Source organism: Felis catus, chromosome X (assembly GCF_018350175.1).
Source record: "Felis catus isolate Fca126 chromosome X, F.catus_Fca126_mat1.0, whole genome shotgun sequence".
In the NCBI taxonomy this organism is placed as follows: Eukaryota; Metazoa; Chordata; class Mammalia; order Carnivora; family Felidae; genus Felis; species Felis catus.
The window spans coordinates 4,330,119-4,351,691 of NC_058386.1; the positions used below are offsets into that span (position 1 = coordinate 4,330,119).

A 21,573-nucleotide genomic window follows, 5' to 3' on the forward strand; every position below is an offset into this window, starting at 1 on the left:
CCAAGCGGTCTGTACCAGGCCCCAGCGAAGAAGCTCTTGGCCGGACTCTCCTAGACTCTGGGGCCAATTCTCCTTTCCACGGAAGAAGGTCTTTCTTTTCCATTAGGGGAAGCTATCCAAGTTTAAGTATGGGATTGAAGGGAAGGAAAGCTGTGCAAGTTGCTTTTGTCCCTACTCAAGATCTCCTCTAGGCTATGCTCTAAGAATGGCGTTCATGACTGGTGTGGTCTGCTAGGGCTTCCTGTTGGGGTCTGGGGTGAATGGCGACAAAGAATACTCACATTCCAGATACTGTGTTCTGTGCTTGCATTTTGTGGGGAGAAATTGAGGAGAAAGTTTAGCGTCCTTGGATATGTAGGGGAGGAAAAAAATTTCCTCTACCCTCTTAGGTTATAGTAATGAGGCCCACAAATTACACTGCTAAAAGATAGATTAATAGTAAAGAGGGTTTATTTGTGCATATAGAGTCCTTCATAGAAAAGAAGACCCGGGCAGACTAAGGAGCTTATATGCCATTTTAACAAAGGGCAATACATTGTAGGTAAGTGACAAGAAAAGGCAAAGGGAGGGGCACCGGGGTGGCTCAGTCAGTTAGGTGTCTGACTTTTGGTTTCAGCTCAGGTCATGAACTCATGGTTTTGTGAGTTCAAGCCCCACATCAGGCTCTGTGCTCAAGCACAGAGCCTGCTTCAGATTCTCTCCCTCACTCTTTCTCTGCCCTTTCCCCACTTGAACTGTCTTTGTCTCTCTCAAAATAAATAAATAAACTTTAAAAAGAAAACAAGAAAAGGCAAAAGTGTCTAGGGTCCTAGGGTAGTAAATTGTGGGAAGGTAAATAACATGGAGAGAAATGAATGGAAGATAAGGATTATTTTAGTAAGGTTTGTTTGTCGATCTTCGGTCTCCAACGATCAAAGTGGTTCTCCTCCTGGTACAGGAGCAGGGGAAGTAAAATACCTTTAGGAAGGTAAATGTATGCCCTGCTTTTGGGCAGACAGTGGGGGGACACAGAGCTCTTTCTACATTTGGTGCTTCTTAATTGCCTTCAGTTCAAAATAATCCTTCTGTCAAAGTGGCATATTTTGGGATGACATACTCTGATCCCCCCTGGCTATCCTAAGGATGCACGGTGCTCCCTAAAAAACTGAGGTCCACCCAGAATCTCAGAATGTGACCTTATTTGGAAGAAAGGTCTTTGCACATGTAATTAGGGATCTGGAGATGAAACAGTTCTGAATTTAGAGTGGGCCCCAAATCCTTTTAAGAAGAGAGGACACAGAGAGATGCACAGGGAGGAGGGCCACATAGAGAGGGAGGCAGAGAAGGGAGGGATGCTGTCATGGACCAAAGAGCCAAGGACGGCAGCACTGGAAGCTGGAAGGGGCAAGGAAGGCATAGTTGTTAGGGCCTCCAGAGGGTGCACACCTCTGCTGACACCTTGGGCTTTTGGAGTTTTGGCTTCCTGACTTACCAGAGAATACATTTGTCATTGTAAGCCACCAGTTTGTAACACTTCATTCCAGCAGCCAAGGAAACTACAGCTGACCCATGAACAACACGTGTCGGAACATCACTGATGCATTCGTGTGCAATTTTTGCAAAACCCGTGGTTTTGAAAATCCATTTTCTCTTCCTAATGATTTTCTTAATCACATTTTTCTTTCCTCTACCTTGTTTCTAGGAATATAGTATGTAATACATATATAAAATATGTGTTAGTTGACTGTATATGCAGTTGCTAAGGCTTCTGGTCAAGAGTAGGCTAGTAGTTTTGGGGGAGTCCAAAGTTTATGTGGATTTTCAACTGTGTGTGGGGTTGGCTCCCTGAAACCCCCACGTTGTTCAAGGCTTGACTGTCATACACATAAACAAACATCTCATCACCACCCTTTAGTAGTTACATGCTCACGATTCTCTCTGTGTACTGCAAAGTCCCTACATGGTACCTTACTATCATGACCATTATGTGCTATTTTTTGAATCCTTGAACTCTTAACATAGGCTGGGTGCTATGCGGGGCTTTTTACTGCACGTACATTTCAAGACTTTCATATATGTTTCCAAACTGTGCTACCACCTACACATCTCCAGAGTCTTAATCACCAGCACTTCTAAAATATTAAATAGAATAATAGAACATTTCTTCCTTTGCCAATGACCATTTCAGCAATTACTTTAATATATAAAATATTTTAAAAGTTTCTTTCATCTCAGCAGAAAGTCTTTCTACCCAGGGAACTGTGACTCAAAGATGTATCTCAGCCTTAGGCAAAATCGTTTCATTCATTATCCCAGATTTTTGTTATTTGGGTTTTCGTTGTTGTGGTTTACAGACTTGGGATTAAAAGGAAATTTTACACAAAGACTTTATCCAGTGTAAGTAGCTGAGAAAGCAGGCAACACTTCCCCTAAGTACTAGGCATTCAGAGAGATGGGTGGGGAATAAAACCTTGACATTCTGAAAAACCATGTTTCTTTAGTGCCAGAAATATTCAATGGGTACCTGTTATCTCCACTCACAAGATCTAAAACTCAAATGTAGGATGTTGGCATTTCCCCAGTAAAGATAAACTGCCTTTCAGTATGAGTCTTAAGCTCTCTTAAATGGTACCACATTTTCAACACTTCACAAAGCATCAAACACACTGACACTTGAGGCAAACATGAATATTTTATTCTCCCTCAATAAAATAGTTAAACACATCCATTCTCTGCCATTCAAGGTTTTATGACCTAAGGCCATGGCTGTGCAATTCGGAAAGAACACAGCTGAGAAAAAAGAAGAAGAAAGAAAAAAGTCCAAAGCTACAAGTGCTATCCAGAAAGTTTTACTTCTCTCCACTGATGATCTTGATTCCACAGAGACACAGAACCTACCACATCTGGGGCAAAAAGCAGCCACTCAGAGAATTCTGGATTTTGGTTCTGTAACTGATGTGATCCTCTCATGGTGATCCTTTTGTGACTCTTCTGAAACCCGTCTCCATTGTTTCTTACCACCATTGACTATCACCCCATTCTGCTGGGGCCACCTTCTCTCCATCCCGAGCATGTAACATTAGGTGATCTGAAGAGTCTGGGGAAATTAGCGTCCATCCGTGGAATTGCCCCTACCTCTAGAATTGAGAGGAAATGATGCTCATCGTGCCCACTCAAACGCCAGACACGCTCTGTTGAAGCAGGAAATCAGATGGCAGCACTCGCCTTCCAGGTCTAGGTCAGAATGGGGGCTTCTGCTCTTCAAAGCAAGAATATGGCCCAGGTACACACATCTTTGCCTGTATTCAGCTGGCCACCCTTCTCTGTGCACAAAAGTGATGGATCATAGGGGGACTCCTGGCACTTCCCAAGAGCTGTTTGGATGCATCCAAGACTGAGATGCACACAGGTGTATATGTGTCCAAGGGCTTCACTGTCCAAAGGCATCTAAGTGTGATTACCATACTGTAACCCAATCGGAGTGCATGGAAAAAAAGTATATCTAAGATGTACACACAATAGAATATTTGGGATGATTTCACATTATTTTAAAAATACTCTATGTGTGCTGACACTATATTGTATGTGCTTACTAAAGGGTGTGGTAGAACATAGACGCAATGGAGTCATTACCCCCACAAGGGAGAAATTTGGAGGAAGAACCTGCAAGAAAGCTGGGAATGAGGAGATTGGGATTTCCAATTTACATCTGTACTTCTGTATTTTTTCCTTTTTTTTTTTTTTTGGTCTTTACAAACAAATATTTTAGCATTTTTCTTTATAGTCTTTAAAATGGAATGTGTTTGTATTTTACGTTTTTGAACTAGAACAACTAGGAAACATTGATTTTAAAAAGTGAGGAAAACCAGATGGAAGAAGGAAGTCTGAATGGTCGAAAGAACACAAGAATGCTAGAGAAAAGCCCATTAACAAAGATGCAAATTAAAAATAAAATTAAAACCTATGAAGATTCATTGACAACAATGTAAGTACCCAATGACGTCAGACAGATGGGACAAAGTGTGTGATTTTCACAAATAAAGTCATGTCTGGCCAGTAACAATGATACCAAAGAATATTAGGAATTTGTACAGAAAGACGAGAATGATATATAAAATGTTTTTAATTCACTTATTTAAGGATCCCATGTTGTGGAAGAACATTCTCCAGGTCTTGCTATAGTGAAGGGAATATGGAAGGTTGTACTATAAAATGTAAACATCGGTCATTCCTGGGGTAGGGTCGTTGTCGATCTTCATTGCATTCCTTATGCTTATAGATACTTTGTCGCTTTAGAATGAACATGTACTAATTTGATACTCTGACAAATAGGAGGGACATTAAGAATTGCATGTAGAGAGGCGCCTGGGTGGCGCAGTCGGTAAGCTCCCGACTTCAGCCAGGTCACGATCTCGCAGTCCATGAGTTCGAGCCCCGCGTTGGGCTCTGGGCTGATGGCTCAGAGCCTGGAGCCTGTTTCCGATTCTGTGTCTCCCTCTCTCTCTGCCCCTCCTCCGTTCATGCTCTGTCTCTCTCTGTCCCAAAAATAAATAAACGTTGAAAAAAATTAAAAAAAAAAAAAAGAATTGCATGTAGAGTCTTGGTCTAAAGTCAGCAAACACAGATGGCACATTTAAGGGTGGAGTGGCTACAGATGGGGACAGACACATACATGGATTGTCATCACATTTTATCACTGAAGCTATCAATCCAAGTAGTAACTACATAAAATGGGCTTTTAAAAATATTAGGTCATTTTAATTGAATGTAACCATGGTGAATATTGTGGCCCCTACTGTTCTTAATTTGACCATGGTTGAAGTTACAGAGAAATGCTGAGATGTGGGCAATTCTATTTGTCCTTTACACAGAACGAGCCTCTTCCCACCGTATCCTCTTCTGGGCTTCCCAGCAATATAAGCTTTCACATCCAGTCTTTTAAAAGGAAAAGGAGGAAAACTGAATATCACACACGATTCCTTGCCCTCCATACCACCATGATTGGAGACTGTAAATAAAACAAACGAAGAGGTCCCAGACAGAGCAAAGTCCTTTCTCCTAGCACACAAAAGGACTATTTTTGTATTCAGGAGAGAAATCACCTAAAAAAAAAAAATGATCCTTTGGTTCTGACAGCTATTTGCAAGCTTTAGAAAAGGGGAGGAAAGGACTGCCTTTCTCAATCAGTGTTTGAATAAAGGTTCTTGTGTTAAGCTGACATCTTGGTCTTAGAGTGAAACTCCTCTGAGGCTTTGAGAAAACAAAGAGGGCAGGAGTTAGGAAACCTGCTCTTTCAACCCCAGGGTCAGACTCTCAAGCACCCACTCTGGTCTCCTTTGCTCTCTTCTCCCTTCACTGGTAGGGTCAGCTGAGATTTCACCTGGTATATTTTGGAGCAGAGCTTCTGAAACATTAATGTGCACACAAATCCACTAGGGGTCTTGTTAAAATTATAGATTCTGATTCCATAGGTCTTGGCGGGAAGGGACCTGAGATACTACATTTTCTACAAGCTCCCAGGTGAACCAAGGCTGCCCGAACCGTGCTTGAATGCAAAGGTTTTTGACAGCACTAGAGGAAACAATAACATTTTCTTGCGTATGAGAATTTTCCGTAATTTGCATGTCATTATGGCCAACTTTTGCAATGTTTCTGGGTATACTCATTTTTTATCCAAGGGTGTAGACTGGATAATTACAACAGAATGAAATGTCCCTGAAATGGATCAAACAGTAAAGAAAGAGATGTTGCAGGGTGTTGGAATCTAGTAGGTCTGTTACCGGAGCATACCGTATACTTCCATGGAAATTGAACCAACTAGACGGCATCACGCCCTGCTAGCAGGCAAGACAAAAACACGATTTAAGAACACAGACACTCTAGACAACTTTGTGGTGGTGACAGAGGCAGGTACTATTGGTGTGTCCTACGCCAACCCTCTTCATTGCATGGAAGTAAAAAACTGTGACATGTTAAGTCAACCTACGACACCACGATGGAACAGGAATGTAAAACCAAGGACCATTCATTCTAGATCACTGCACTGTATCAACAACCTAGAACGGAGCCCCTTATTTGAGTCATCCAACACAAATGGCATGCAGAAGTTGTCTCATTCACCAATGTCCACGGGAAATCCAGCCACACAAAGAGTTTTTGTGAATCTGTTTTGCAGATTTCATCGAAGATTTCATAAGTGAGATGAAGAGGGATAGACTTCATACATTTCACAGCTTATAATCTTCCAGATCTTTGTTACCTTGCATGCCTTTTAAAGATTCCCATCTCCTATTCTCCCTCCATATCTCTCTCCTTCTTTGATGACCTTCATCTTCCTCACTGAAGCAAGGCCATATGGCATTAAACCTATATGTGCTATCAAACTCCATGTTCCACAAAACCAAAGGGTGTTGATCTCCTTTACGTGGCTACTTAGAAACCATGTATTGCTTCTCTTAGATGCTCATATGATGTTTAATTCTATGTGTCAACTTGACCAGTCTGAGGGATGTCCAGATAGCTGGTAAAACATTACTTTTGGTGTGTCTGTGAGGGTGTTTCTGTAAGAGATTAACATTTGAATCAGTAGCCTGAGTAAAGAAGATCTACCTTCACCAAACACGGGAGGGCCTCATCCAACCTATTGGGGACTTGAATGGAACAGAAAGGCAGAGGAAGGACAAATTCTCTTTCTTTGTTCTTGAGCTGGCATGTCCATTTTCTCCTGTCCTCAGATACTGGAACCCCAGATTAGAGTAGTTTATTTGGCAGTAAATTTCTTTGTATAGCCAGTACTAAATCAGGAATAATTTTTCTTAATTTTGTCTTGTTTAGTATTTTTTAGTAAACTTTTTTTAATTTTGGAATAATTTTAGTTTTACAGAAAAGTTATAAAGATAGCATGGAGATTTCCCTTACAACATTTACCCAGTTTCCCCTAATATTCACATCTTACATGACCATGGCCTGCTTGTCTAAACTATGCAACCAACTTTGGAACATTACTATTAACTGTATTTACAGACTTTACGAGGATGTTCCCAGTGTTTCCAATTGTGAGATATTTCTGTTTCAGGATCCCATCCAGGGATCCTGAATTTGTATTTACTTATTTGTATTTACATTGTATTTACATTGTATTTACTTATTATACCTCCTAGTTTCCTCTGTACCATGACAATTTCTGAGAATTCCCTTGCTTTTTGTGACCTTCACAGATATTTTCTAGATTGTCTCTCAATCTGGGTTTGTCTGATGCCTTCTAATGATTAAACTGCAGAGATAGGGGTTTTGGGGAAGAAGTCCTCAGAGGGGAGGTGTCCTTCCCATCACATCCTATCAGGGGTCCATGATTTCCATATGACTCAACACTGAAGATGTTAACCATGGTCATCTATCTGTTGAGTTTCTCCACTGTTAATCATTTCTTGAGTTATGTGACCATGGGATTTTTTTTTAATGTATCAATTTTCAAAATACCTCAAGTTATATTTATTTCTTATTTTTATTGAGTTCCTTTTCTCCATGTTCAATTATTTCTAATTCAATTTCATCTCTGTTGCCTTCCTCCAGAAAAAAAATTCTTAAATACCATATTTCTCATAGAACTCTCCTGCTTAAACCTGGAGGCTATTCTTGGTTGGGATAAAAGGAAACCCGTATTGTGAGCATCTCCAAGGTGCGAAGGAAAGTAATAAATATTTTATATACATTTCCTACTTACATTTCACAAGAGCTCTCTAAATTAAATATTAACAGACCGTTTTTTTTCAAATGAAGAAACTAATTTTCCCAAGGCCATAGTTAAGGACAGTAAGTAATAAAACAGGAGAGAACCCGGATTCCCCACCCAGAGGTTCAAGATCACCCACAAATTTCTCAAATATGACTGTCACTCTACTGCATGGGCCCACTCCCACTCACCCTCCCAAAAAGAGAGGTCTGCGCCCTACACCATAAGCATTCCCTAAATATCACTGCCTTCAGCATTCACTCCTGCTGCCCCCTTTCTCCAAGTGACCTTCCACAAATCGCTCATCGTCTAAGCCCAGCTGAAGCTCTTCTCCTCCTGGAAGCTCCTCCTCATGACCATCATGCCTACAACACCTTCCCCCTCATGCCCTCATGTTGAGTGTGCTGCTTCTAGCATTCTCTAGCACCAGAGATGGTCTTCATTCCCTTGCACCCAGCTTGTTAAACAGGGTTAGCCCGTCCTTGCACCATGCCATGGAGAGTATAAAAGTTCCAGCCCTGATTAACAGTGCCTGCACTAGGAAACCCCCAGGGAAGGTCTTTGGTCTCTTAGCTAGAGCCATACATTTTGTCCGTCTCACTACATCCCACCTCTTTGCATTAACCCACTCCTGTGGTCTTCCCTTGTATTTAGCTACATGCCCATGCCAAAGTTACCCAACCACCAAAGTACAGAGAGCAGTCCTCAAGACTGTCATCACTTCTGATGCAATTTTGCAAGCTATGGGGAGTCTCCCTAGACCATGGTCAGGTTCAGTAATTCCACAGAAGGATTCCTAGATATCAGAGAAAGCTGTTTTGCTCACAGTTACGGTTTACTACAGCTAAAGGGTACACACGGAAATTGGCAAAGGGAAAAGGCATGTGGAGATGCATGTGAGAAAATCACAAATGCAGAGCTTCTAGGTACTCTGTCCCTGTGGAGACATGGACAGTGTTACAATCCAGCACTGATGGGTGAAAATATACATGGAAAACTGCCAAGGAACACCCCCTTGAGACTTGGGTGTCCAGAGTTTTTATGGGGGCTCCATCATGTAAGAAGGGCTGACCATGCGGCCGACCTCAGTCCCAACACACTCAGGAAGACAAGCTGACATCGCATGACCCAAAGCCTCCACCCTCTGTCACTTTGTGAGGTTTTCTGGCATGGCCAGAAGCCCCACCCTAAATCACAATGTTACACAATCCAGTGACCCCAAGGCCCCAGGCAAAGACACCTCTCTCACAGGACATTCCAAGGGCTTAGAGGTCACCTCCAGAAGGTAAGGGGCAAAGGCCAGATCTCTTTTTGAACACGACTAGATTCTAGATTACACAGTCGGTGTGTCTTACCCTCTTGAGGACCTTACCCCCTTTTCTAACACTTAGCTCTGTGTGTGTTTCTTATCATAACCAGAACATGTGTGTATACACAGATACTCAGACATTGACAATGATGTTTCCAGAGCGCTAGGTTCACGGTTGATTTTTTTTTGTCTGTTTGTTTCTCATGTATACTTTTCTACTATATCCAAAGTTTCTACAAAAACGCTTGCCTCTATAACTAGGATGGGAAAACAGATTTTAATGAGGCTTTTTTTTTTGCCTATCCAGTTTTGTTCACTATGAACTACAAGATTTGTCCACTTACTAACCATTGATATAAAATAGTATTTGGAGGACTATACGCTCTTTTTGTTCCTCTGAATTATGTAAAAAATCACTAGAAAGGATATGTTAAGAATAACGTAAACTCAGGCACCTGGGTGGTTGAGCATCCGACTCTGGATTTCGGCTCAGATCAGGATCCCAGGGTCATGGGATCGGGCCCCACATCAGGCTTCATACTGACAGTGTGGAGCCTGCTTGGGATTTTCTCTCCCCCCCCCCCCCCCCGCACTTGCTTTCTCTCTCTCTTAAAATAAAAAAATAAACTTTTAAAAAATTAAAAAAGAATAATGCAAACCCTACTAGAATTAGGTATGTTTGCAAGTATAATAATGTAAATACATACCTAAACAGCATCAGCTGTATATTAGGCACATATTAGCTGTACATATTAGGCACATGTATATGTAAAAATAACTATATGCAGATGTTGATATAGAGACATGTGTGGATTGTGTCACTCAAGAATATATAAGAAGCTTCAGCTAGTGTGATATGGGAATACACTCCTATTTGTCTATCAAAATTTCCTCTCCGCTCATTCAATGGTGTTATTTCTTGGTACGGCATGTACCATCAATGGAGACGATAGAACCCCTAAAGGACCAAGGTTGAATCTTAGGGGTAAAAAAAGTTGTAGTGTTTTTATGTATAAAGCACAAATAGGCACGTAGTACAAAACCAGAGGCACTGTGTAACAAAGGCATTAAACTTTCGTGGGAGGGAGACGGCACAATTAGAAAAGAAAAAGTCCAAAGAAATGAAAGCAAGCCCTCTGTGAAGGCATACCTTTCTCAGTCTTAACTGAGAACTCCATACTTTGACACCAGCATTTTCTGAAGTGACTTCAACTGTAAACACAACAACACTGAATGGAGGTCGTGGTGCCTCCTCCCCCCCAAGTGTGAAGCTCACCAAAGCTTCCTTGTAACTATCTCTACGTTTGCAAGAAACCAGCACCACCTCTAGCACAAGGGAAGTGCTACAGAATCATGTCATGAATAAAGCAACCACCTGAGCACCAAAGCTTAACAATAAAAATAACACAATTATTGAACGTTTACAATGGAGCCAAGAATGGTTCTGCTAATCTCCTTGGTCCCGACAGCAACCCGATGAAGGGGACACTGTGATTACCATTCTCTTTTTATAAACAAGAAAAGTGACACACAGAGAGTTTAAGTTGAGTTTCCAAGGCGACCCAATTAGTAAGTGAGAGACCCAAGGACAGACCCAGGAGCCGAAGGCTCGTTCCCCTTCTCTGTATCAACACAACATCATTATTCCTGAGAGCGATCCGGCACTTGGAAGAAATACTCTTTATGCTAAGAAAGAATAAACATACCCTTCATAAATAATACAAAAACAAGCAACAGCTTCTGCAGAGTGGAAACACACTGCCAAGGAGCCTGGAGTATGCTGGCAATTAATAAAACATTTTTAAATATAGTCTGTAATTTGAATACAATAAGGAAAATCAATTAATGATTCTGAAAGAGGGAGCAAGTAGAAACAATTATTATAATTTTGCATGTACTGAGAACTCATAAAAGTCCTGCTGTTGAGCTCAAAAAATCCATTCTCTGTGCTGTGAGGTGGCATTTTAACCACTGGTAGAGATGTCAGTCTACATCGCTGGACCACTGTTTTAATTTGGTAGGGTATGCCTCTGCAAGGTCTCTTTCTAAAAAGTCAAACAAGGGGGTGCCTGGGCGGCTCAGTCGGTCAAGCGCCCGATCATCGGTTTCGGCTCAGGTCATGATCTCATGGTTCATGATCTCACGATTCGTGAGTTCGAGCCCCACGTCAGGCTCTGTGTTGGCAGCCCAGATCCAACTTGAGATTCTCCCTCTCCCTCTCTCTGCCCCTGCCTCACTTGCATGCACTCCCCCCAAAATATTTTTAAAAGTCATATAAAAGAACAAACATGTTCTTGTCAAATAAAATAACACAATGTTCTCACTAATTCCATAAAACGTGTTTGATGCCAATGCTATACTCCTATGTATGACAGAGTGTTCACACACAATAAATTCCAGGCACAAACAGCTGCAGGTATTAATGTCACATAGTTCTGTCTAGTTTTCATCAAATCTTTGCTATACAATTCCAGAAGGTCCTGTGTTTAGATTAGATTCTATTATTTCTGCCACCCGAACTCCTCTTCGACATAACATAGTCACTTTGGAAAGCTCGTATTTTGTTAAACGTGTCTCTGACCAAATGTCTAAATAATCACAGTCTCTCAAAGATGAAAACCTATGCCGTGAAATGCCCCTAGTGGGAACGTTTCTTTCAATTGTCCCAGGTCTGTTGCAAAGGATTGTTTTGGTTTTATGTTTATCTGTTCCTTACAAAGCCCATAGTTAGAGTTCTGGAAATTAGCCTTTAGATGATGATTTTGGATCTCCTTCCACATTTTCTAAAAGCTACATCTCTAGCCCCACTCTGTGTGAGTAAATCTACAGCTTCAGCTATGACTGATAAGCAATGATTTCTAGTCAATGTTAATTCTAACAATAGATGTTTTGACTACAACGTACAGCTATAGAGCTGGTGACATGCATTGCTTAATTTACTCCCCAAAGAACAGAAGGTATTGGCACAGACTTACCAGAGGTGGTGCTTTAGAGTAGGTAAGCTGCAGCTACAAATGGACCCAACGTGGTGGCTCAGACGTGGTCACTCTCATGCACAGTGTAGGGCTTGTGCCATGGGGCAGTGGAAGTCTCTGGTCCACACAGTCATTCGGGGATCCAAGCTGTCATGCTTCTGTTGTCTTCAGCCCACATCTTGCCGGGTTCCTCTGGGCATCAGCGTTACAGTCATCTGGAAGGAAGCGCAGAGGGGTGGATCCTGTGACAGACATCCACAGTCACACCTGGTACATTCACTTCTGCTCACTTCTGGGGGGACCTGGTCACCTGGGGACATCTACCCATTAGGAGACTGGAAATGGGCAGAGCTGGGCATACGGAAGAAGGGGTGGGCAGTGTCTTCCACAGCTAAGAAGGAGCCTGAATAGGACTGAACCAAGTTCTTCTAACCCAAATGCTGTACCTTCTCTCTATCCATCACTGCTTGAATGCCATGACTTAATCAAAGTATCATTGAATCAACTGGACTGCTTCCTCACTGCAAATATCTTTTTGAGAGGGGATATAGCCATCGCTGTTCGGGCCAACACTCTACCTGCCCATGTTTTCCTCCAGGAGGAAATGGGCTTTTCATCTCTTGAGAGCATGATTGACCCAAAGGGCTAATACTTTCAGTGCAAATCTAAGCTATGGGACATGCAGACGGAATGAGCCATGGCAAGAGTATAAGGGTAGGGGGTAGCTGCTGCATATTTGGTTCTGCCCAGAATCCTGGATTCTATAGGTACTTGTAAGGAGGTACCTATTGGGATCCATCCTCTAATAGTGGGTGGCCCCTGGTGGTCATGAGAGTCTTGTAGAAATGAAGTTATTTGTCCAAGAAGAAAACGTTTGTCTGCATAAGAACTCATACATGAATGTTCACAGCAGCACTGTTTATAATAGCCAAAACATGGAAAAATCCCAAATGTCCACCACGTGATGAACGGATCATCAAAATGTGTTCTATTCATATAGCAGAACATTATCTGGCCATAAAAAAAAAAAAAAAACAATGAAATTCTGACACATGCTACATGTGGCTGAACCTCAAAGACATCACACACAGTGAAAGAAGCCAGACACAAAAGGTCACGTTGTAGAGTCCATTTACGTCAGATGTCCAGAGAAGCCAAACCTATCGAAAGAAAGCAGACTGGTGACTGCCACGTGCTGGCAGAGGGTGGAATGGGGAGTGGATGCTGATGGTTATGGGGTTTTCTTTCGGAATGGAAATGTTCTAAAATTGTGGTAATGCACAAGCCTGAATCTGTTGAAAAAGTTGTGGAATTTAGGTCGGTGAACGGAATGGCATGTGAGTTCCATCTCAAGGAAGCTGCTATCAAGAAAAGAAATCCTTTCTAAGGGGTGTGCAGTGAGCTTGCTCCAATGGGTCAACGAAGAGGCCTCCAGGGCTCCTTCCTGGAGACTCCAGAGTGCGTCATGATTCCCAGAGCCACATGACCAAGAAAAGCTGTAGCGACAATACCCATGGCACCAACGCCATCCCATGAAACGGGATTCCACAAGACATTCTTTCCGTTCACAGTCATCTTCCTTCTTTATATGCTGAGTGCATGGAGCCTGAGCGGCCAGGAGGCTGAGCGTTGAAACTAATGTTTCCCCCAAGACCCTTCCACAGGGTTTCACCCAGGACAATGTTGAAATCTACCGGAACCCCGTGATCCTGGAAAATGGGGAAGGTTAAGAAATTGCCCCACCCTCTCTGTTCTGGAAAGCCGCTGACTGGGAAGAACCACCCTCCCTCACGTGAGCTAGATAAGTTCACAGACGCCTGCTTGTTCACCTAGACGAGCCAGACACACACTCTTCAGATTCCCATTCTTTGCCTCGTCAATGGTTCACTGAATGGCTTGTTCCCACTCATCCACTGCAACAAAAATCTTTGTTAAGCATACTTTAGTTCAGCTTCTCTCCTTCTCCCAAGGCCCTGAATTTTCTACTGAGATTGTTTTTATTTGGCATGCTCAGCCTGAGACAGAACAGCTTCTTCTGAGGACAGGCTGGCTCAGGGGGAAACCAAGTTCTGGTCTACCATTGGATTGTGCCACCTTTCATTACATTTCCCATGCCCAGATCCTTCTAGAGTTGTGGGTTATGACAGTCATGACTACTCTTCTCTATAAGAGAAAACCCCCTTTTGGGGCACCTGGGTGGCTCAGTCGGTTGAGTGTCTGACTTCGGCTCAGGTCATGATCTCACTGTCACTGAGTTCGAGCCCTGCGTCGGGCTCTGTGCTGACAGCTCGGAGCCTGGAGCCTGCTTCGGATTCTGTGTCTCCCTCTCTCTCTGGCCCTTCCCCATGCTCTGTCTCTCTCTGTTTCTGTCTCTCTCTTTCTCTCAAAAATAAACATTAAAAATCTTTTTAAATCCCCTTTTGCCTAACTGTCCTTGCTGACCTTGTAGACAGACAGAGCATTCTCTCAAGCTCCACGGACCCTATGTCCCTAGTGGCTTTCCCCACACTTCCAATAATCCTTTGGAATAAAACTCTCTCCTGACTAAGTCTGTGTTTCGTTTCTGTTTCTTTGTTTTTATTTGTTTTGTGTTTTGACACCCAAACACACACGGGGCTCTCAGGACCTAACTGACAAGTGGTTCCTGGCAACACCATCCTGAGTTTCTGTGCTGGCCTACTCTCCTCAACGCTGATGGAGTCGATTTTTCAAGACATCTCTTTGCTTCATCTGTGGAGCTCCTTTCATCCTCTGTTTTCTTATAACAAGCTGAATTTACCACCAGTAATCAGAGCCTCAGAACACAGCACTCCTTGGAGAAGCCGTTGGACTTGCTACTTTTGGAAGAAGGTAAAAGGACTTTTTTGGGTGATGATGCAGCCGACGGTCTATAAAGAGAACTATGACTTTCTGTAACACAGTGGGTTACAAAGGATACACCTTGAAGTCTCACATGCCCGCTGAGCAATGCTTGGGCGAGGTATACAGGGAGCCATGTGTCATCTGGACTGGCTGGGTTCTGCTCTTGACACCTTCTTCTCTTTCTCCGGCTGATCTGTGCCCAGAACCCTCCTGTTTTACTGAGTTAGTTTCTATTTGGAATTTTTTCTTGAAGTGTTGGCTGTTCATCAGTGCATTTCTAGCTAGGTTTTTCCACCCCACAGCGACAAGGAGATGAAGGCCGTAAGTCCTACGTAATGTGCACACCAGTGTTCCTCCAGGGTAGTCATTTGGGTTGATGGTTTCAATCCCTTTCTGTCCTATGTTTTGTGGGCTGTTCCAAGGAAAGAAGCAGGTTTGACAGCCATCACTTCAGTCTCCGGAAAATTTGACTCTATGTGAAGGAGGAGCTGAATGTTTGGGGACTCTTTGCCAAGGTTCATCATCTGTCCCATTTCCCTACAAACAAACACAATTGTTCCAACCAGGCAGAAGTAAGTGGCTCACGTTAGTGTGCCTATTCTGGTACTTTATCAAGAACTGTATTCTAGGAAGTGAATGGTGGACCTACACCTATATTACAGGCATTGAAGGGCTTTATTTACAAACAAGAGTGCTTTAGACAAAGTCTTTTGCATAATATACATAGCAAGTGATTATTCTCTAGTGACCATAATACTCCTAGTCAAAAGCTCTTTCAATTGACATGGCATTCACGTACATCTTATTTTCTGGAAAGTGTATTGGAAACTGCATGAGAAAGGCCCATTTTATGTGCATTTGGGAGAACTAAGCTATTGAATAAAGAGGAAAACCAAATTCTTACTGAAAGACCCCAGTCTCTACTTTGGGGAAGTTTGATAACTCAGTTTGAGAACTGGGTCTTGGGCTCCTTGGTGTTTGGAACGAGGCACAGATCAAGCAGACGGGCATAAAACATTGAAAAAGACAGGGTCCATTCTCCCTAGACATTTATCTTCCAGTTTTATGAATATTCCAGTTAAGAATTCTCAACTACCATGCCAGAGGATGACACATTTCTAAGTCTTTCCCCCCATCCCTTCCTAATACAACCCAAATTTAGCACCTCGACCAACAAAATGATGATATCTACTTGGACCCAGACAACAGTCCAAAGAATGGAAAGCTCAATAACTTTGTCCTCTGTGTGATATCTGCTTGATTATTTTAAAAAACAGAAGTCAATGACTGTTTTTGCACTAAATAGACAGAATCCAAGGCTCTCTTTTTGATTTAAGGCTCTTTGGGGTCACCGAAGTGTCATTTGGAAAATTGCTTCCTGACGCATAATATTATGGTAATGATCCCCTAAAGCCTGGCATAAAGCCTCTGCCACGAGAGCTAACAATTTATTTTCTTCCAAGTATTGTTTTAAAACAAGAGGCAGCTGGGGTCAAGAGAGAGGCTCTGGGTTATAACAGGCTTAATGCAACCCTTGGAATTTTTTTTACATGCTTGAGAGGAGAAAGATTGTTCATAAATACTCATTTAGAGAAATGGTTCAAGAGACACAGAAAAGATACATTTCTCTTACATCTGAGCACACGATCATAACCTAATACCAATATAAATACGGGAAGAGAGGAAGGTGCTAGAATTTGGGAGATAAGATTAGAAGCCAGGAGACCTAGATTTAAACCCTAGTCTTATATCTCATTGATTATATCCATTTGGTTTACAAATCAAGCTTTTTGAGTCCAGCCATATCATATCAGAGCTGAACTACTTATCTCCAAGTTAGGGGTGAAGATTAAACAGAATATTGTGAGCAAAAGCTAAGAAACCATTTTTTAGCGGATGTCCATAGTCTATGTAGATAGTCTATGTACGTAGTATAAACTCAATACCTGTACTGATCACTGCTATTTTTAATGTTATAGAGGAGTTATACACAAAAGAATTACTTATACAGGGCCAGGTACCACATCCATTCCATATTTGAGATAGGTGGTGTGAGGAAATTTATTTTGGACTAGGCTATGATGCCCAGTTGTTTGGCTAAACACTAGTCTTCATGTTGTTGCGAACATATGTTTTAGATGTGAGTACATTTAAGTTGGTAGACTGAGTAAAACAGATTACCCTCCATAATGTGGATGGGTGGGGAGTGGTTGGGGGTTGGGGATGGGTCTTATTTAATCATTTGAAGGACTCAGGAGCAAAGACTGAAGTTTCCCAAAGAAGAAGCAATTCCTTTTCAAGACTGCAACATAGAATCCCTGCTGAATTTCCAGCCTTCTGGTCAGCCCTGCAGATTTGGGGGCTTGCCAGCCTGTACAATCACATGAGCCAATTCCTTAAAATAATTCAAGAGTGAGAGAGAGAGAGACAGAGATAACAATACAGCTATTTACAGAGACAGAGACAGATGTGTCTAGATAGATGATAAATAGATCTACCTAACAGAATTATAATTATCTATTGTATGGATAAAGATCTATTGGCTATACCTATGTATCTGTCTATTTACAGAGATCTCTCTTTCTATAAATAAATAGATCTATAGATGGATAGGTATATATACCTATGTATGTATATATCTGTATCTGTGTCTATATCTATGTCTATATCTATCTGTATCTATCTGTATCTGTATCTGTATCTGTATCTCTAAGTCTATCTCTATCTCTATCTCTATCTCTATCTCTATCTCTATCTCTATCTCTATCTATCTCTAGGGATATCCTATTGGTTCTGTTTCTCTAGAGAACCCAATTTAGGTGGGAAGAACCAGAAGTAAACACACAATGTGAATGCTCTGTGATGGGTCTCACCACGGCATCAGGTGCTATGAGCATGTATAGCATGAGGACCGCTTAATGCTGTCTTTGAAGGATGGATTGGATGGAGCTGCCCAAAATAAGGGTTGAAAATGAGAACAACCTTTAATGGGGAGGCACAAGGGGAGGAGCCCCGAAGGACACAGCTGAAGATCAGCCAGAGGATGAAGAAGATAAGTAAGACAGGGGACACGCGAGGCCAAGAAAGGCAAAGAGGAAAGCTTTCCCAAGAGAAGGGTTCATCCAAAGGGAATTGTACAGAAAGTGTAAGTCGGAGAGAGGATTCAGTGCAGTGGGGATTCCAGGCAGGTGTTAGTATGGCATAAAGACGAGACGCAGGGCGTGGCTCTGGAGAGGAATGAACAACAGATCTTGAAGTGAGAAGACCAAGAATTTGATGAGTGCTACTCCCCTAAAGGGCTCAAGGTACACATCAATGGCTGTCCCCGGGAGAGCACTGTAGGGCAGTGGTGGCCCCAGGGAAAAACCAAGCAACAGAAGAAGGGTTGAGAAAGTGGAGGTGTTTGTTCATTGTGGTACACATGTCCCAGAAGGCGAAGAGCAGTTAGAAGCTGGGTCAGGAGCCTGGGCGCTAGGGACCCAGGCTTTGAGAGATGCAGTTGTGATGACCAGATGGGCTCATCATCCAGGAAGGAAGGGATGTCCATGGTCTAGTCTAGTCCATGGTCTCAGCCTGCACTGCACACTGGAATCACCCAGGAATCTTTACAAATACTGCTGCCGCAGTCCCACCCCAGAAACACCGTTGTTACTAACCAGGGGTACAGCCTCAAGATAAGAATGTTGAGAAAAGCTGTCCGTGTCATGCTGATGTACAGTAAGGGGTAAGAACTATCCAAGTTCAATGACAGGTTAGGAGAACTGTGCTTCCCAGAACTCTCACACTTACAGAGAATAGCTATTTATTTCCCTGTACTGGGGAGTATCAGGAGGATCTCCAGGTGTTTGTGAAGATGTTATCATGGCCCGAGATCATTGTAATTCTGCATGTGTTCTCACCTGACATCCGTGGATGAATAAACTCTGCATTCTGGGTGGGGTCCTTTGAGGTCTGGGTTGCTTTACCCTGGAACCAAGGAAAAGCTCTAGTTTCAAGACAAGTGGCATGCAAACTCTTAGGCAGAGGGTCCTTCTTCTGAGTTCCCTGGGAAAATCTCACTTTACATATTTGGGGGATTCCAGACTTTCTGGAAGGGACCATCCACAGTCCCTGAGGTAGCCATTATTATCTCGGTTTGAAAGATGAGGAAACTGGGCGCGCCTGGGTGGCTCAGTTGGTCTGACTCTTGGTTTTGGCTCAGGTCATGATCTCATGGTTCATGAGTTGGAACCCCGACACTGGGCTCTGTGCGGGATTCTCTCCCTCCCTCTCTCTCTGCCCCTCCCCTCCCTCAAAATAAATAAATAAACTTTTAGAAAAAAAAGGATGAAGAAACCAAGAAATAGAGAGCAAAAACAAATTGTCCCTGCATTACCCATCTAGTAGGTTCAACAGTATGTTAGTTACGTATTGCTAAATGGATCACTGGAGGCCAAGCAAGACTGACCCCACAGAAAGCCAAGACTGCAGTTTTTCGCCAAAACCAAGGATATGGGCATTGATTCAATAATCCAGTCTGAAATTTGGCTTCTGTAGGAGACAAAATAAGAGAGAGGCTTCACTGATATTGGAAGCATGAGTTTCGCCTGGATGTCCCATGTGACCATACGGGAGCAGAGCATGAAGGAGAAACCTCACCATGAAGATCCCCACACATATGAGGAGCTGACTTCTCTAACTCCTCCACAACACAGCTCCCATGTGGAGCTTAAAACGTGGTTTTAACATTCAGAGGCAGGCAGGTGTGAATCTCCTGACCATAGCTTGGAGTCTATGATCTTGAGATCAGTGGTGCTTCGAACCCATCCTCTGCGGAAAGAAGATTGATTTATCCGTCAACCCTTAAGTCTGGGGCTGGCTGGCTTAATATGGGGCTGTGTCTAAGGTGTGGAGGGTAAGTGGTGATCAGATTCCGTCTCTTTTATGCCTTGTATGTCCAATAGACTACCCTTCGTCGTCACCAAAATTCTGCTCACATATCACAGTGTTGGCCGACGTCATTGACTCATGGCCAGGATTTACTGAGATGAGCAACTCCCCCAAATATACTGACTACCTTTCTTAAACCCACTGTGGGGCTCCAATAGACAGCTGTGTTCCTAAAGCATCTGTGACGAGAAGGCCTTGGAGTCCAGGTGAGCAGAGCCAGTATGAATGGCTGGAACAGCACACAAAGGGTGAGATGTAGGATTATAAACCATGCTGCTCACACAAATTTCCCCCAAAGACATCTGGTCTTGAAATGGATGTGTGCATTGCATCTCATTGTCTGCAGACAGCAGGACAGCCTGGTGATCCATATCCGCCAAGCCCACATGTGTCATTGTCTCTCAGCAGCTGCATCACGGCTGACACTCTCTTGGTCACCGCCACCAAGGAGGGTATGAAGAAACATCCCCGTGGGAGGTCCATCCTAGCAGTGAAGTCCGGCTTTACCTGCTCTTTGGAATAGATCTCTTTGCAAAACCTCATTAGCCTCTAAATCCTAGTGCAACTGTGGGACACAATCTATTGTGTCTGATAACATTGAAGGGTAATCATGCCTCTAAACACAGAGTACTCTCCTCTGTTTAAGCAAATCTGAATGAAAAAAATATACGTCATTTTAAAGTTCTCTTCTAAACACCTGTAGCTCTTATCAATAGATTTGTGACTTAACACAGCAATGAAGCCGCCATTTTCTAAAATGAGGTATTGGAAGGTATGATGCCATTTAAAACTAAAAGTTGATACAATAATTACGCTGTGTTGTGAAATAGTGTAAAATGCACGAAGGTAGGTGCAAAAGACCTCTGGAAATACATATTCCCTTTTGGCAGAAAAAATAATTTTGAGGACCCCTATTGGTGGGAAGTGGGCCAAAAGATGCACAGACACTGGCCTCCAGCAAACTTCAGAGAAGAAATGATACATCTGGGGTGGGATATGGTGGCATGCCGAATAGACTGGACTTCCATTTGGCCACATGTGTTGGGCCTCTTTGCATGCGTCTTCTAAAATGAAATTGCCCGGGGTGCCTGGGTGGCTCAGTTGGTTCAGTGTCTGATGCGGGCTCAGGTCATGATCTCACAGTTCGTGGGTTCGAGCCCCATGTCAGTTGTCTGTGCTGACAGCTCAGAGCCTGGAGCCTGCTTCAGATTCTGTGTCGCCCTCTCTCTCCGCCCCTCCCCTATTCATGCTGTGTCTCTGTGTCTCTCTCTCTCTCTCAAAAATAAATGCTAAAAAAAAAAAAATAAAAAACGACTTCCTATTAAAATAATAAATAAATACAAATAAAATGAACTTGCGCACGAGAACAATTATTTGTCTTTTCCAAGAAGGAAATAACCAGCACTCGCCGTGTGGCTCCAATCTCAGATTTTTTAAGATCGAATTTAGACGCTTAGTTAACAAGCCAAACTTTTTAGCCATAAAGTTAGACTAGAGGAAAAGAGAGAAAACTTTTAGGATGAACGGGGTCAATACATGTCAGAGAAACTTCTAGATTCGTCCCCTACAAGGGTCAAGGTCACATCACTGACAAGATGGTGGTCCAAGTTAATGGCATGGCTTGGTGAATCCATTTATGTAGGCTACAATGGAAGCCTCTGAAGCTGTGCACAGCAGCTCCTGGTATAATCCTGGGCGTAAATACCCTCAAGGAGACTTGAGAATAGTCCTTTTGAAAGAAGGTTAAACATCATTCTCTCAGCTACTTCCTTATAGAATTCTGAATC

The 21,573-nt window shown here is 42.7% G+C and overlaps 1 protein-coding gene across 5 annotated transcripts in view; it reads right to left on the reverse strand.

Annotated features, from left to right (window-relative positions):
• The window catches only part of LOC101082722 (pseudouridine 5'-phosphatase), a 483,897-nt gene that overhangs the window by 283,754 nt on the left and 178,570 nt on the right, over positions 1 to 21,573 (reverse strand). For 3 of the 5 annotated variants that reach the window (XR_006593104.1, XR_002739909.2, XR_006593103.1), the window contains exon 5: positions 11,996 to 12,210. The gene's annotated coding sequence lies outside the window, so the exon portion shown is untranslated. Of the gene's footprint in view, positions 1 to 2,652; positions 6,540 to 11,995; positions 12,211 to 18,756; positions 18,824 to 21,573 lie in introns of those variants that run through there. The other 2 variants (XR_002739910.2, XR_006593105.1) reach the window with 2 other exon arrangements.